Source organism: Rhinolophus ferrumequinum, chromosome 7 (genome assembly GCF_004115265.2).
Source record: "Rhinolophus ferrumequinum isolate MPI-CBG mRhiFer1 chromosome 7, mRhiFer1_v1.p, whole genome shotgun sequence".
NCBI classification, from domain to species: domain Eukaryota; kingdom Metazoa; phylum Chordata; class Mammalia; order Chiroptera; family Rhinolophidae; genus Rhinolophus; species Rhinolophus ferrumequinum.
In genome coordinates, this window is record NC_046290.1 from 51,890,993 (window position 1) to 51,907,334 (window position 16,342).

Below are 16,342 nucleotides of genomic sequence, written 5' to 3' on the forward strand. Positions count from 1 at the left end.
TGTAATATTACAAAAATATTTTTAATACCTTGGCAATATTTGGTGAGTGTTTTCACTTAGTATGATGAAAATAACTAATTCATATATTCTGTTTAGGTGATGATGACTAATCATTGTGTAATTGGATAATTTGATGGTGTATAGAGTTAGTCGAGGATGTTCTATTTCTTAAAGAATGGGGAGGTTAAGAATTGGAATATTAAGAATTAAAGTCACTTTCAGTTTTGTTTCCAATTCAAAGGAAATAATTTAAAGCATAAATGTTAAAATGGGTTATGAAGCTTTTTTACTAATGTAATAAAATCCGTATCTCCGAATTCTTTGGCAAAATACCTGTGTCCAGGCTTCTTGGAAAAGAAAACCACCTATTTTTGGTTTAGAACCCCTTTGTTGTGGCCACATTTTAAGCGTTTCTTGATCCTGGCTAAGAGTAGTGATGCTTGTGACTACATAAGAAGAGTTCACCTAAGATATTGCCAAAGCCATAGTCTGTGCAGACAGTTTTCAAAATCTTATGCAAGGCAACAGCTGAAATGTAGTTTGAAAAGAACAGGCAGATGCTTCCAACATTCTACTGGAGTCTGGTTTACCATCCTGACCAGTATTCAGTAGGGGGTTAATCATTGTGAGTGGAATCACTGTCCTCACCGTGGGCCAGGTAATCTCTTGGAGGTGGACTGGTTACATTCCTTCCTGTAATCCCTTGCCTGCTTATAACGTCCTTTCCTGCCCCATCTTCTCCTCTCTGCTTTTCTGAATCTTACACTTCCTTGGAAACCCAGCTCACCTCTTCCATAGAGCCTCTGCTGACCGTCCCAACCACTGTGGCATAGCCCTGTTATGCATCCCTATAATGCTTAGATGGGAACAATCATTTGGTCTTTAGTTTATATGTAGACTTCTCTTTATGCTGGTATGCCTTGCCTTCTTAACAACATTCTATGTTCATTAAGGTCCAGGGACATGTCTCTGATCTCTGAATCGCTGACAGTACCCCCTCAGTATAGGCGATGAACACTGTCTGGCTGATCGCAGCCCCACTCAGCATGATGGTTCATTTTAAACTCTGCAGAGAGAAGAAGCCAGCATGCAGAGGAGAGGGCCGCCTTCAGGTTTCCAAGTCCAGAGTTCGCCTGAGGCTCATGTTGGGGTTCCTGAGATAACCCCGTAGCCTCATAATAAATGCCCCTTAGCTTAAGCTAACATGAGAAGGCTTCTGTTACTTGCTACAAAGACACATGGACTTGACAGGATGAACTGAGATCCTGGAATGTAGTCGTAAAGGAAACGTGCAACTTCTCAGATAATCTTTGACAATGTCAACTAATTGGAGCAGGAAGCCTTAGGGGCCACCAAAATGAATTAAATGACTCCATGCTTTTATTGAGAGTTTTTGTTTGTAGGGGAAGATTCTAGGTACGTGAATATAGCAGGTGCTCTTGCTGTTCCATGTCCCATGCCCTTGGACCACCTCTAATTTCATCCAGGCCTCCATTACCTAAGTGTCCTTGAGAACACACTCTTTAAAGACTTTTTCTCCTTTCCCGCTTTATTCTCTAATTTCTGCTTCCTAGGATTGCTTCCCCAATAAATAAAATACCTGCTTTCAGACCTTGTCTATCTTCTGCTTTAGGGGGATCTTGAAGTAAGACAGAGATATGTGGGATATGATATTTTCCTATGGGGTCTTATAAGTTTAGATGGAGTATTTGGTCTTGGAAAACAATAAAATGAAAATAAAAGGCAAATTTTAATTAAGTGACACACAATTAGTATAGATTCAAGTCCATTATGGTTACTATATATTTTATTATATTTTAGTAATTATTCTTCTAGCTCTGATATCTCTAACTATGAAGATTTGTTTTTTCCAGAGTTATGTCTTTTGATATTTTATTAATCTCATATCTCACTGAAGCACTCTGTTCTCATCTAAGTATGAACAGGTGAGATTGGGTACATTTTGTACCATATTCTTAGTGATCTGTAATTATATCCTGTCATTTAAATGCTACTTTATTCAACTTTACAGAGCTGAAACATCCCTTAACATTTTACTTCTTGTAATACTTAAATGGAACACTTAGGTCTTCACAAAATTATCTTGGAACGTGGTATGAGAGTAAACAAAATGAGTTAAAGTTATTTTGTACTTGGGACCAATTATTTTAAAGGAAAAAGAAAAGGAACTTAATATTTTAATTGCAAAAGTAATATAATAATATTAAGAAAAATGGGTGAATAAAAACACTGATAGAAACATACTATCATAACTTGTTTTAATTTTGCAAATTTTTATGATTGGCCACATTATCGATATAGTTTTTACACAATTGTAACGTTCGTAAAATTTTGTATTCAGTCCTTTATTGAGAACATTTTGGAGCTTTAAGAAGTCGTCTTGAGAAATTAGCTAGTCACGTGTAGTATTCTGAGATTATAAGCAGGAGGACTTTACCATCCACTACTGGACAGTTTTAAAGGAAGGCTGTTTTCCTGGTTCCCTTTCTCGAGTCACCTACTTTGTCTTCTGGCCTCGTTCAGATCAGGAAATCTTGGTTGCCATATTTATGAAAGAAGTCACTATAGAATTCCTTAAAATATCAAGTTTGAAAAATGTTTTCATGAATTTATTTTAGCTTTTGTGCAATATGTATTATGAAACCAGGGCATTGTTTAGATTTGCATTTCAGAATCTGGGCAAGAGCCTTCTTCAATGCTACATTTTGATTTTAACTTTCTTCCAAGCCCTGTGATAGTAAGAATTTGTCTTCAGAGACAATGATTATGTGCCTCACTGTGGGTCTCTTAAATTTATTTTTGCTGTGCCTTCAGGGGTAGGACCTTTTCCTGTGAACACTCCTGTTCTTCAGTTCTAGGAATTTTTCTTTCATTATTTCTTTGATAATTTATTTGTTTCCATTTTCTCTCCTGTTTTTCTGGGTCTTCTATTTTTAGCATGTTTATCTTCTTGGATTAAGTATACATATGTATGTGTGTGTATATATATATATATATATATGTATGTATATATATTTCTCTCCTATTTTTCATCTCTATGTCTTTTTGTTTTACTTTTGGTAAGATTTCCTCAAATTTATCTTTCAACTTCATAAGTGATTTTTTTCATTACTAATATCATCTTTTAATTAATCAATTTTTAACAGCTGAGATTTATGGAAAATATCAAAAGGAAGTACTTCATATGCACCGTTGTCAGCAGAATCCAGGCAGCTTAGTAGAATGATAAAGGTAGTTTATCAGGCAGTCCATTGAATGGACTGTGCTGCTAAGGACACTTGACGACAGGCACTCTACCCTGATCATTGATTTTTTGGGGCGTATTTTTTGGTGAGAAATAGCATCATATTTTTTAATTTCTAAGAACTCTTTCTTGGTATCTGAATATTCTTTTTGTATAGCATCATCCTCTCATTGCACAGATATATTATCTTCTCTAATCTCTCTAAGGTTATTAATAAGATCGTTTTGAAATGTTCTTCTCCTTTTCATTATCTCTGAATTCATATTTTCCACATCACATTCTCACAGTTTTAAATAGTGGAAGAGTGTCTTCAGAAATGTGAGCAAAATTCCAGAGTTTAATCTCCTTGGCTCCGATAGGCTTGCTGTGGGTTATTTGTTCATTCTTGAACCAGTCACTGTGTAGGGAGACCACAGTTTTCCAGTTGGGAGTGGATCGGTGTTCCTCCCCTAGAGCAAAACAAAGAATCAGTTCCATCAGAACTAAGAGTGGGAGAAATGTGGGCCTTCAAAAAAACTAGGAGGATGTTACTTCGAAAAGAACAAAGATATATTGGACGGCCAGAAAAATAACAAATGCTTAATATAGCACCTGGTACAGGGGTTTCGTTTGAAACAACCTGGCCTCCAGGTCAAAATGCCAATGTCTGAATTTCTGCAGTGACCAGGCATTCATAATTTCAAGGCAATCCAATCTAACCCCGACAACCTAGTTTTTAAGGAAGTCATCTAGTATGCCAAAACCTGCCTTCCCTTAGCTGCTGTCCATGACCCTCGCTCTGCACTTAAGTGTGCCTTTGAGTTGTGAGAAGGCAGCTGTCATGTTACCAGGTCTTTCTTTTCAGACTCAGCATTACCTGTCACTATGGCTAGTTCTAATCTGACAGCATTTTGAATCCTTTCTCCATTTAGACCCTCTTGGTTTGTGCATTTTGGTATAGCACGAACAGCCTAGATTATAGAGTACCATTATTTAACACATTACACATGTATCTGTGTAACGAGAGGAGGGTGCTATAGAAAAAGAATAGTCAGATACCAAGAAAGAGTTCATGGAAATAAAAAAAAATTAGTTTCTGAATGTAATCTAAGAACATATGAAAAGTTCATTATTCACTCAGTATGGTGCACATTAGAATCACTAGGGAAACTTAAAAATCCTGGTGCCTAGGCCACACCCCAGACCAAAAGTGGACTCTGAAACAAGGGGATGGGAACTCTGGCACCAGTATTGTTTTAAGCTCCCAAGGTGCTTCTAATGTGCAGTCAAAGTGGAGAACCACTGCTCTGCTATGTGACAGGTCTCCTTAAAATATATGATCTCGGTGGTGATAGGTTTCCTCAAGGTATGTTTTTCAGAAAATGAATTTGAGGCATATCTTCACTGTTTGCTTCTGGCTAACCTTGTTCACTTTCCGTATGGGATAATTCATCAAGTCACATAAGAGAAAGCAACACAGCTATTTGGCTATGTGCAATTATTGAGGTTTCTGATAAAAGTGGTTATGTTAATTCTAGGTAAAACCTTACTTTTATGTAACGGTCTCAGTTTGGTCGATAACTCCTGGAGGACAGTGTCTGAGTTTATTTAACTGACCTCATGCAGCATCAAGAGCAGCGTTATGTTCTGGTGGGAACTTAAGAAGAGCTTTTGAAATTATTTTCAACCAAAAAAAAAATGTAGTCATATCTTTTATGACTATGAATTAAAGGCCATCTGTGAAGCTGCTGAGTTTTATGGAAAAGCCTTCATTTAGACTGACATTTATCTTGTAATGTGGCAGTAGAAAAAATTCTGAAACATTTGCAGAACAAAGGTTAAGGCCAAACATTCTCAGTGTAATGTTTATAGAGCATAAATCTGCACAAAAGAGAGGTGGATTTATTATTTATGTTTAACCACAGTGTCTATTGTGAATTATCAAGTCTCATGTTAAATAAAGCAGATTCACTGAGGAAAAAGGGAAAGGAGGGAGGCTGAGAAGAAGGGAGTGAGAGAGTCTAATAACAGTTCGTAGGAGCCTTCTGTGGACGGTCTCTTGACAATTCTGACTTCACAATATTTTCCCCAATTTTTATTTTGAGTATTTTGAAACATGTCGAAAAGTTGAAAGACTATTGCATTGACATCTGTATATCCTTTTGTATCCCGAAGGTCCGAGAACCAGGAGAGCTGATGCTGTAGTTCTTATTCAGAGGCTGGCAGGCTTGAGACCCAGGAAGAACCGAAGTTTCAGTTCGAGTCTGAAGGCAGGAAGAAAAGCTGATGTCCCAATTTGAAGGCAGGCAGGAAGAATTTTCTCTTACTTGAGGAAAAGTCAGCCTTTTTGTTCTACTCAGGCCTTTAACTGATTGGATGTGGCCCACCCACATAAGGAAGGGCAATCTGCTTTACTCTGTCCACCTATTTAAATGTTAATCTCATCCAGAAACACCCTGACTGAAACATGGAGAATAATGTTTGACCAGATATCTGGGCACCCTGTGGCCCAATTAAGTTGACACATAAAATTAACCATTACACCTTGTATTAGTTTCCTATTGATGCACAAAAATATGATCACAAATTTAGCAGCTTAAAATGACACATATTTATTATCTCACCGTCTCTGAGAGTCAGGATCTTGACCATGGCTTAGCTGGGTCCTGTTCCTTGTGCCTGGATGGCACAGGGTGTCATCCAGGACTTGGTCTCATCTGAAGCATGACTGGGGAGAGAGCCGCTTCTAAGCTCACTCAGGTTGTTGGCAGAACAACCTGATGGCTGGAAGCCATCCTCAGCTCCTAGAGGCTACCGCAGTTCCTTGCCACATACTTGGCTTGCCTAAACCTCAACCCTTGTGGTTTTTCTCTTAGTATTCTCTATGAATTATTCTGGATTTATCAAAGGAATGTGATGACTTTCTCTGGTCCTTTTCTACTGAAAACCTGGAATATATGAGATGACTACTTCCATCTCCAAATATACCTGTCCTTGACAGATACTGTGTACACTTGATTGTAAACATGCGTTGGCTTCTTCTTTATATATCTGTGGTCCCTCACCAGGTCCATCTTGCCTCGCTGACTGTTCTGGAGCCCACATTGCATAAACACATGCTCCCTCTTCTCTGAAAGCCTTGCTCCAATCTCTCCATACTCACAGGGATTTAAGCCCCAAATGTGAAGTACCTCCACTTCAATATGTGACTTCCTTTCCCTTCCTCCACCCAGTGAGCTGGGCCCCCTCCTGACTCCTTGCTTCTTGTCACCTTCTCTCCAAGGCTAGCCCCTTCCTCTCTGCTCTGGAGCCCTCAGGGGCCTTCTCCATCTCCATCACTTACCTCTCTCGCTCTGTCAGTCTTCTGGCTCTGCTTCATTAACGGTTTTCCTTTTAGCTAGCCTAGAGATACATGTTTTCCCATCTTAAATCCTTCTCTAGAACAAATGTTTCCCAGTGCAGTTTTATGTATCCACAAAGAGGATGGCCTCATATATTAGTAGGAGGAGCAATGGGAGTTCTGGATTGGGCCAGGGCCTCATGGAGCGTAAGAAAGACAGCTCATTACTGAGCCTTTCAGAGAACATCTTCCCCTAAGGCGCCACGTGTGCACAAGCACACACACGCATGCACACACATACTCACACACGCACGAAACTTCAGTTTGTCCTTATCCTGGGTCAGTTCAAATTCTTAGCTAAGGCAAACACCACTAATCTTTGTGAGGGAATAGTGATTTATTCTGTGTCAATCCAGGGCGTACTCCTAAGTGGCAGGATGGGAGGGAACAGCTAGTTGTAGGCATGGTGGGTTTTTCTTCCAATGACAGTGAGTCTCCTTTCACTTGCAGACAGGTGTCCGCCCACGCTCCCGTCATGGATCCTTTCACTCGCACGCTGCACTTCTCTTGACCCACTAGTCTCAGATGCTTCCCCGATTTGATGCCTCCACGTGTAGACCTTCATCCCAGCTTCCTATGTTGACCAGCAGCCCTGCAAACCCATCTGAAGAGTCGCTCAACATCTCTGCATGTTCCCGAGACACTTCCAACTCCACCTGTCCACACGGGAGTTAGCAGCTCCCACCTGCTTCCTTCCTGAACCTCTGGGGTCCTGCGTCCCTCTCCTCCCTAGTCTCTCAGGCTAGAAACCTGAGAGTCAGCTTATCTTTTTAATTCTCTACTTCCAAAATACTCACCAAGTTCAGTCAGTTACACCTTCTAAAGCTCTCTGCAGATGCTCGCCTCCTCTCCTACCCACTGTTGCCTCATCAGTTCAGGTCCTCATCATGTCTCCTTGAGACTGTAACCACTGGCTCTTCATCTCTGCTCTGCCTCTGGTCTTACCCTTCTCCAATCCAGCCTTGCTCTGTCACCCAGGGGTCTCATTGTACAAAACGTAATGAGCTGAATCCACTGAGATTAATTCACTAATCTGAATTCTTTCATGACTCCCCATGGGACATGGGATACAACTTAAACTACTTAACAAGACATTCAAGGTTCTAAGTGATAGTTTGTCCTCTACTACTTTTGTAAAGTCTTTTTTTTTTCTTTGGCCATAGTGCTTAAATTGTATGTTCCAGCAATCCTAGAGTGTTTCTGTATCTTGGACTCTCCGTACGTAATCTCTGCAAATTCTGTACTTTGCATGTTATTTTCTTTGCTTGGAATGTCTATAGTTCTTCCTCACCCTACCTCCTCCACTGCTTGAACACATGACAAATTCCTCCCCATCCTTTAAATCTCAGCTCAGGTGTCGCCTTCTCTGGGAAGCCTCCTTTGACTTGCACAGCCAAGCTGAGGTTCCCTTTCCATACCTCATATTTTACCTGCTAATGTGTGCTTTTGCACCATCACTGTTTGCTTGTGTGGTTGTTTCCAAAATAGACCCTGAGCTCCTTGAGATCAGAAATCATGTCTTCTTTACCTTAGTGCTGACGTGACATACGATTGATGCTTAAGAAGTCCTTGATGAATGACAGAATGAATGAAGGAATCTTAACATCCGGTCTACAGTGGTGCTGCAGGGGGGAGGGTGGGGCTCTGTTTCCACAGATATAAGTCAACTTCATGAGGGAAGATATGCATCAGTTTCGCTCACCCCTGCCTCCCCGTTGCTGAGCACAGTTCCCGGAGAGGACTCCATAGAAGTGCTTTGTGTAGAAGCTAAAGAAATGACTTTTGAATGCATGAGTGCTAACTCTGTGGGCTGGGCAGGTGCCACCATCGTAATACAGTGGAGGAAATGGGGTCTGGGAAAGATGAATAACCTGCCCACGTGTTTTGGACAAGCCAAGCCTCAGAGTGCCCGGTCGGCCACACTTGTTTGCAAGAAGGGAGTAGGCTGCTCAAGGCTTCTCTGCCCAGGCCGTTGAATCTTCTTGTCCCACCATCATCCAGTCCTTATTGGGCTGTTATAAGGTCTGACTTTAAAAGATGAGCTGGGACAGTCATATTATAGCTTGAGAATTGGAATTAAGAAACAGAGAAAAGAAATTAGTAGAGGGATTCAAAACAAGAGCCTTTGGGGGAAGTGAGCTGGAGTTACAAGGGGCACACAGAAAGCATCAGACACCGTAGGAAAGAAACCACAACTGACAGCCAGCCAAGCCCTCTGGTTCCCGATGGCTTCACATTCTGGTTTCAATGTGTGTGTGTGTGTGTGTGTACATCTTTACAGCCAACACCCTGTCGCACCCTGTCGTTCACTGTGAGGTGATTCTAGTGAGGGTTTTGTTCTTTGCAACTAAGGTTTTTCACGAACATTCCCAGGTGGACCCAAGGTTGAAACCCAGGTCTTCTCTCTCAATGTCTAGTGCTCTTTCCACTATTTTAGGGCCTTGGGACAGTGTCTTTGTGCAGATTTTGGCAGAGGGCTGTGCAAAAATGGTGCATATTAAATGTATTTTAATGACAATGAACAAGGCTGTAATTGTGATATGAGTAGGAGGAAACAGCCAGTGAGGCAAACCAAATCCCCTTTCAATTTAAGCTAGACCAGTCGGAAGGTCCCAAGAAACCGAAAATAGACCCTTAATGGAGTGCTTATTTGCACAAGGCATCCACCTTCTCCGCTCTTTTTCAACCCAAATCCTGGGGCGTTTCAGCTGCCCCCTCCCACCACCTCCACCTACCGCCCCAGCTTGCCAGGTGGGTGGAGCAGGGAGAGGGAGACAGGTTGGTAACCTGGGCATGTGGGCTTGTGCTTTTCAAATCTCAAGGCTGCAGAGTGCATAGAGTGCCAAGATCATGGTTTCTATCCACATGTGGCCTTTTGATGCACAAGCTAATGAATATACTTCAGGTATAAATCATTCTTTCCCACGAGCTGCTTCTGCAAGTCTCCAACGAGACAATTACCCAGTTCCACTTAACAGAGTGACTCAAGGACGGATCTGAGGGCTGGCTGTGTTCCTGCCTTCTTCCCTGGCTTTAGAAATTGTGTTGCAAAATTAAAATACACAATGCTGAGGCTCCCCCCATCGCACCCCACGCACCTGCCTGTGGGGGCAGACGGCTTCTGCAGTGTCCCTGGCAGGTGCTCAGCACTGTTTTTCCAGCATTGAACCTGCAGGTTCACGACTCCTGGCAGCGACAATGGGTGGGCCCAGAGGGATTTGCTCAACCCCTCATTTCTCTGAATAGATGCCTCTACTTGAAAATTACCTTGGGGGGGAGTGAGGGAGTGTCACCTTTTGAAACCTACTGAAAAGAGCTTAATCTTATAATCAACATTTCCCAGAAATGGCTTGCAAGCCACCAGCTATGAAAAGAAAACACATTTTAACAAACTAAATTCAATATACATTATTGTCAAAAGTTTGCAGAGCTGAAGGCCAGCCCTTTGAATGTATTCAGATTTGATTTTCCAAATGAATGCTTTTTGAAGCTTCACATACCTGGAAGCACTGATAAAAAGCAAGAGTGAGATGGCCCATCGGAACTGGATTTTCAGGAGTATGGGGGAGAAAATTTTAGAAGGTAGAGTTTCACTTTTCATTTTGAATCTAAGTTTGAAACATCATTGAACTATGAAGATGGAATGACGACTACCATCCAATCATAAATCAAAAACCTCCAAGGTGGTTGATATTCTGGTTAGATCGAACCACAAACTCTTTAAAAAAAAGAAAAGCATTCTGATGGACCAACAAATGTGACATTAGTGTGTAAGAGAGTGTTGTCTTTTTTTTCAAAAAGCTTTCTGAAATGACTCCAAGGAAGCATATTGCACAATCACATTTCTGATTACTTTGGTTATTGTGATGGTTAGTTTTCTGTGGTGGCCAGGCTATATGACTTGGTGATTTAATCAAACACAAACCTAGGTGTTGCTGTGAAAGTTTTTTGTAGATATAGTTAACACCTTTCATCAATTAACCTTAGGAGAATTACCCCCAACACATGAGTGGGCCTAGGCTAGTAAGTTGAAGGCCTTAAGAGCAAAACCAGGTTTTCCAGACAAGAAAGTCTATCTCAAGGTTGCAACCTCAACTCCTGGCTGAATTTTCAGCCTGCTGTTCTGCCCTGCAGATTTCAGGCTTGCCAGTCTTCACAATTGCCTGAGTCGATTCCTTAACATGAATGTATCTCTATCTCTATATTCTTATCTCCTATAGGTTGTATTTCTACGGAAAACCCTGACCGAGAAATCACATTTATGTATCCAAGTATTAGCTCACGTTCTTGAGATCGAAGTTTAGAACCATTCAGTCTGGGTACGCCTGCTTTCTGCCCCTCTGTGAGTTTGTACTAAGTGAATTGACAACATTCTTCATTTCAACCTAGATGCCACACGGTGCTATAGAGATGGGCAGTGAGCAAGACGTTTGGGTGTCAGGCTGCCTGCGGACGTTTACAGAGAACTCGGGGCGATAGGAGGACGAGCGTTCGCTGATTGAGGGTCTGCAGGGTCCAGAGCCTCTTCCCGCTCACAACCTGAAACAAAGACCACCCACGAGGAAGCAAGGGCAGAAGTCTGTGTGTACGAATGGCATACTGGGGAAGGACAGGCTTCCTGGGCCAGAGGGAAAAGCCGAAGGAGAGTATATCCCACAACACAACACTTTTGACCAAATATAATGACCTAGGCAATGAGAACATAGGTAATTCAGAACTACAATCCAAGCCTGATGTGTAATGTGAAGAAAAGACTGTAAATGATACAATTATTTCCAAAGAATGCTATTATTCGTTCTGGTCTCTGCCCATGAATGAACGAGTCACTTTCCTAAAACATGGAGTTCTTGGCTGAGAAGACCTGAACTCTGCTTCCATTTCTCACAGCCATTAACAATTAGCATAAATTCCTTTTAGTCTTTGGTTTCCAACACCTCAAGAACCCCCACTAGAAACAAAATGTATTTACAAACCACTCAAATCTCTTAATCCCATAACAAAGATTAAAAAAAAAAAGAATTGGGAGGAAGCAGAAGTTGTGAGCCTGTATCTGTCTCTTTCCCTGGATGGGTGTGGCAGGGCCAGCCTCACTGTTGACCGTGTTTCCTCTTCCTTCCAGCCCACAGCCAGACTACGTTTACCAGCCTCCTGCCATTTGGGTGTAGTTCTGTGACAAAGTTTTGGCCAGTGGAATGTGGGGGAAAGTGGTGTATGCCCCTCCCCCACCCGCCCTCCCCCCACCGCCCCTCCCCACCCCCCAACTCCTACATGTGATCACCCACTCTCTTTTCTTTTTGGCAACAATGTTGGAAACTCCTGGTTGAAGATAGAAGCCACAAGAGGGAAAGAGCCTGGACCACTGAATCACCACCTGCAGTGCTGCCTGCTGATCAGAAAGACCTGGATGGGACTTCCTTTGAGCAAGAAATAAACTTCTGTTCAGTCATTGAGATTGGAGTTTCACTGCTAAGGCTGTGAATCTTCAACCAACACAGTGGGTGAACAGCATTGCTTTTCATTTTCAATGGACTGCAGGGAAAGTTCACATCAAGTTTGTTTTAACCTATTGATTGGGAATGTAATTTATGGCCATGTGGCGAATATAATGAAATGCCAGATCAACCCCAAATGAGAATGCCACATGGAATTTATTATAATGAGATTGAATACATGATAGAAATTAAATATGACATTGCAACTGCAGATTGCGGGATTTCCCACCTGCCCCCCACAGGCCCAAGCTCTGTGTTGCTATGTTATGAACCCCCAGGGGTCACATGCTCTGAAAATTTTTATCAGCTGTAGAGAGTGGGGTCACTAGTAACCTGGGAGGAAAGGGGATAAAGGGGATAAAGTGGACCATGAGAAGCTGATTATTTCCTCTAGGGCTTCTGCCTACCTAGGTTTTCACTTCAGACACGCAGTCACCAGGCATACAGTGAAGAAGAGATAAGTTAGCATGGTTTCTACTCAGTTTTCATTGAATAACTCATCGAACAACTCATTAGAACAGTTGAGTATTGATAATCTCCTACTTATAATTTTTTTTACAAGTGGTTCATTTGCAAATTGCTTGTATTATTATCTATTTATCATCTATCATCAAAATTTTTGAGATTCTAGACGTCTTAAGGGGAGGCAAGGTGAATAAGATCTAGTTTTTGCCTTGAAAGAGCTGGCATTCTGGCAGCATTGACGTGGCAAACACTGTCAATTGTATTTTCGTGTCCATCCTCCTTTCTTCCTTGCCAAGAGACCTCTGATTTTTGTTGGGGGGAGGGGGATATACTAGCCCCAGATGATAGATCAAGATTAGTTTTAAGCCAGTGATCCTAAATTCTGATGTGCGTTAATTAGAATTAGACTCGAACGCTAGGAGGATTTGGGACAAGTTTTATTTTCCTAATGAAAGGGAAACGTGTTCGGGGCATTGCTTCCTTTCTGTCTTCTTCCTGCTGTGAACATGGACTTAATATCTGAAGCAGTAGTAGCCCACTTGCAACCTGAGAGAAAAACCAGGAGAATCAGAGTCGGCAAACCCCAATTTGTTTAAACCACCCTCACTTGGATTTTCTGGTACTTGCAGCTGAAAACATTCCTTTGAATAACAATGGCTGTAAGGCAAACTGCATTTAAGGGCTGTAAGAGGGGTGGGGAGTGCTCAGTGATTCAGAGGAGAGTGAGAAGGAAGGCTTCGTGAGAGGTAACATTTCAAATTTGGGCAGGGCTCTGAGGAACGGTATGGTTTAGATTGTAAGATACAGGGAGGGAGGGAGGAATTAAGAGCAGAGAGAACTGCATAAAAAGGGGCATGTGTGGGGCAAAGCTTGGATTAGATCCTTTGGGGTGTTTGTGAGGAGCTGAGAGTGGCTTATGTACAACATTGTAGAGTGGAAACTAGATAATAACTCCGGAGAGGATGGGATGGATGGCCGGTTAGCTCAGTTGGTTAGAGTGTGGTGCTGATAACACTAAGGTTGCCAGTTCGATCCCCACATGGGCCACTGTGAGCTGCGCACCACTTCAAAAAAACACCCAATAAATTAAAAAACAAACAAAAAAATCAAACTCCAGAGAGGGTAATCAGTGCCACCTGTAGAGGACCCTAAAGGCCCAGGTGGAATTTGGCCTTAGCTGGGTGAGCATTAAGGAGGTGACAGTGGCATAATTAGAGGTGCAGTTCAGAAAGATTGTCTTGGTGATGGATTGTTGGGGAGGTGGATTGCTGGGGAGGGAGATCAGAGATGGAAAAACTACCAATTTAGGTTCCTGCAACAGCCCAAGTGAGAGCAAATAAAGACCTGAACTAGAAGTGGTTATGAAAGAGAGAGAACAAATTGAGAGACGCCTCAAAAGTGGAGTAGGCATTTGGCACTTGATGGAAGTGGGGCCTGAAAACACCTTAGCAGGCCTTGCCCTGCATTATAGAATCTGGAGATGAAGTTCCTTCATGGCTTTTCCTCTGCCAGCAGCATATATCCGCCTTCCTCTGGACCCTCAGTCACCTCCTCTCTAGATCCTTCAACACCAAGCTCAAATCCCACTTTAGAAAGAACCCATATGTCCATCAATAGGAGAACGAATAAACTGTGGTGTAGCCGTAAAATAGAATACTAGTTATGAAAAGGAACAAACCAGTGATGCATGCAACAACATGGCTGAATCTCAAGTAAATTATGCTAAGTGACATAAGCCAGACCAAAGGAGTACATCCGGTATGACTTTATTCATATGACGCTCAGGAATAGGCAAAAATAATCTGAGGAAAAAACCCAGAACAGCGGTTGCCTTTGAAGGTGGAGGATTGACTGGGTAAAGGTTTAAGGGAGTATTCTGGAGTGACTGACAGAGGTTTGGGTGACACAAGTATACGCTTTTGTCAAAACCTGTAGAATGCTGCACTTTAGATCTGCGTTTCACTATGTCAGTTTTACCCAAAACAATGTAAACGGATATTGAACCATAGTTAATGATATACAAGCTTAAGAACTTAGGGATGAAGCATACTGATATTTATAACTTACTTGGAAATTCTTCAAAATGTAAGATGGTTAAATATGTGGTAAAGCAGAGATAGACGTGTGAAGGAAGTGTTAATAATGATAGAATCTAGGTGATGGGTAGATGGGTGTTTCACATGTAACTCAACTTTACTGTGTGTTTGAACTAGTTCATAATAAAATGCTGGGGAGCGGGGGGAAATCTGAGTATAAGTTTTGCCAATTCACCCATCAGAGAACTGGCAGTGAGAAACCAACCTGCAGGCAAACTTGGGCCCTTTGAGGGGGCTATGACCAGGAGTTGAAAAGGGGGCAGTTTCATTCAGGGTCGCTTTCCTAAATGACTTTGGCTGGTAGGTGTACCAGGGAAATCTCTCGTTTTCTTGAGTCCTATCATCATGGTGTCCTCCTCCTGGCAGACTAACCTCTGTTCCTTCAGGGTTTGGCTTGTGTGTGTCCTGTGGCCCTGTGGTGAAGAAGTATAGACCACCTAAAATTTGTCTTCCAATAAGTAAGTTTCACATTTACTTTTGTTACCGACTGCAAAGTTATTTGAAATACCATACAATGGGACTTGTTCCTTTTGTTCCAAGAATAAAAAGGTGTAACAGAAATGCCAACATGACAGAAACCCTTTCTGGTCCACCTGAGATCTCCTGGGGAACAGATAATTAGGAATGGTCACTAATGCAACCTCACCTTTGTCACCAGAATAGCACAACTTCGTGTTGATTTTTTAGGGCTTCTTTCCAGTGTTTGGCTAGAGGTTCCATCATCTTTATCAGCATCTTTTCTTTAAGAGTCTCTAATTCTATTCCTGGTGCTCATTTAATTATGTAGTTTTGTTTTTCCTCCCAGCTGGAAAATCCTTGATCACAAGGTTCAATCTGCCAAAGCTCATCATTTTTCTGAACCTTTTCAGCAGCTGGCCAGCCAACCTTTCCCTCAGTCACGTTGCGTAATTGGGTCATTTGCTGTAGTTTTTAGTGTATATTAACTATAAAAGAAAAAATCTTGTTACTGGACCCCTATTAGCGAGCTTGCATACTGTCTCTCTCTGAGCTATTGATATTACTTTCATCTGTATTTATAGTACATATTTAATAAATGAAAGTCTTTAGTTCTTAAACTAGAGCAGCAACCATAGATCTAGTCTTTATTTTACTTTCTCCAATCTCATGTATGTTGACTTCTCATAATCTGCTTTGCTTCATTTCGATATCCTAGATAGGAAATAAGCACTGCCCAGTGACTTACAAACCTTGGGTAGGCTTCCGGGTCACTTGGGGCACTTGACTAAAATGTAGACCCTAGGACCCGTCCCTTGTACAGGGGATGACATTTTGAGAAACATGCCCGTTAGGACGTGGTTATGTTACAAAATTTCAATCTTACAGAACATAAAATGTGCTAAGCTGAATATTGGGAACATGTGTGTTATTATTTATTTTCCCCTCAACTTATCACCACTTTATAGTGCTGTTTCATAAATTAATTTGGGAAAAGTGAGACCTTGATTATCTGTCTTAATAGATGAACAAACCAGGCAACATGCCAGAAAGGCTGACGGTTTTCTAACAGTTAGTCTTCGGAATTTTGTGTGACCCTCGGCTAATTGTGTTCCTTTCTCCATTTTTAAGCTGACTGTGGAGATAAATTGCCACGTCTTTGAAATTTTATGAGAGGTGTTCAAAAAGT

The 16,342-nt window shown here is 41.7% G+C and overlaps 1 long non-coding RNA gene across 1 annotated transcript in view; it reads left to right on the forward strand.

Moving 5' to 3' along the window:
* The window catches only part of LOC117025266 (uncharacterized), a 22,875-nt gene extending 11,262 nt beyond the window's left edge, over nucleotides 1-11,613 (forward strand). The window contains exon 3 of the long non-coding RNA XR_004423571.1: nucleotides 11,034-11,613. This is a non-coding gene — a long non-coding RNA (uncharacterized LOC117025266). The remainder of the gene's footprint in view (nucleotides 1-11,033) is intronic.
* Nucleotides 11,614-16,342: the final 4,729 nt, after the last annotated feature.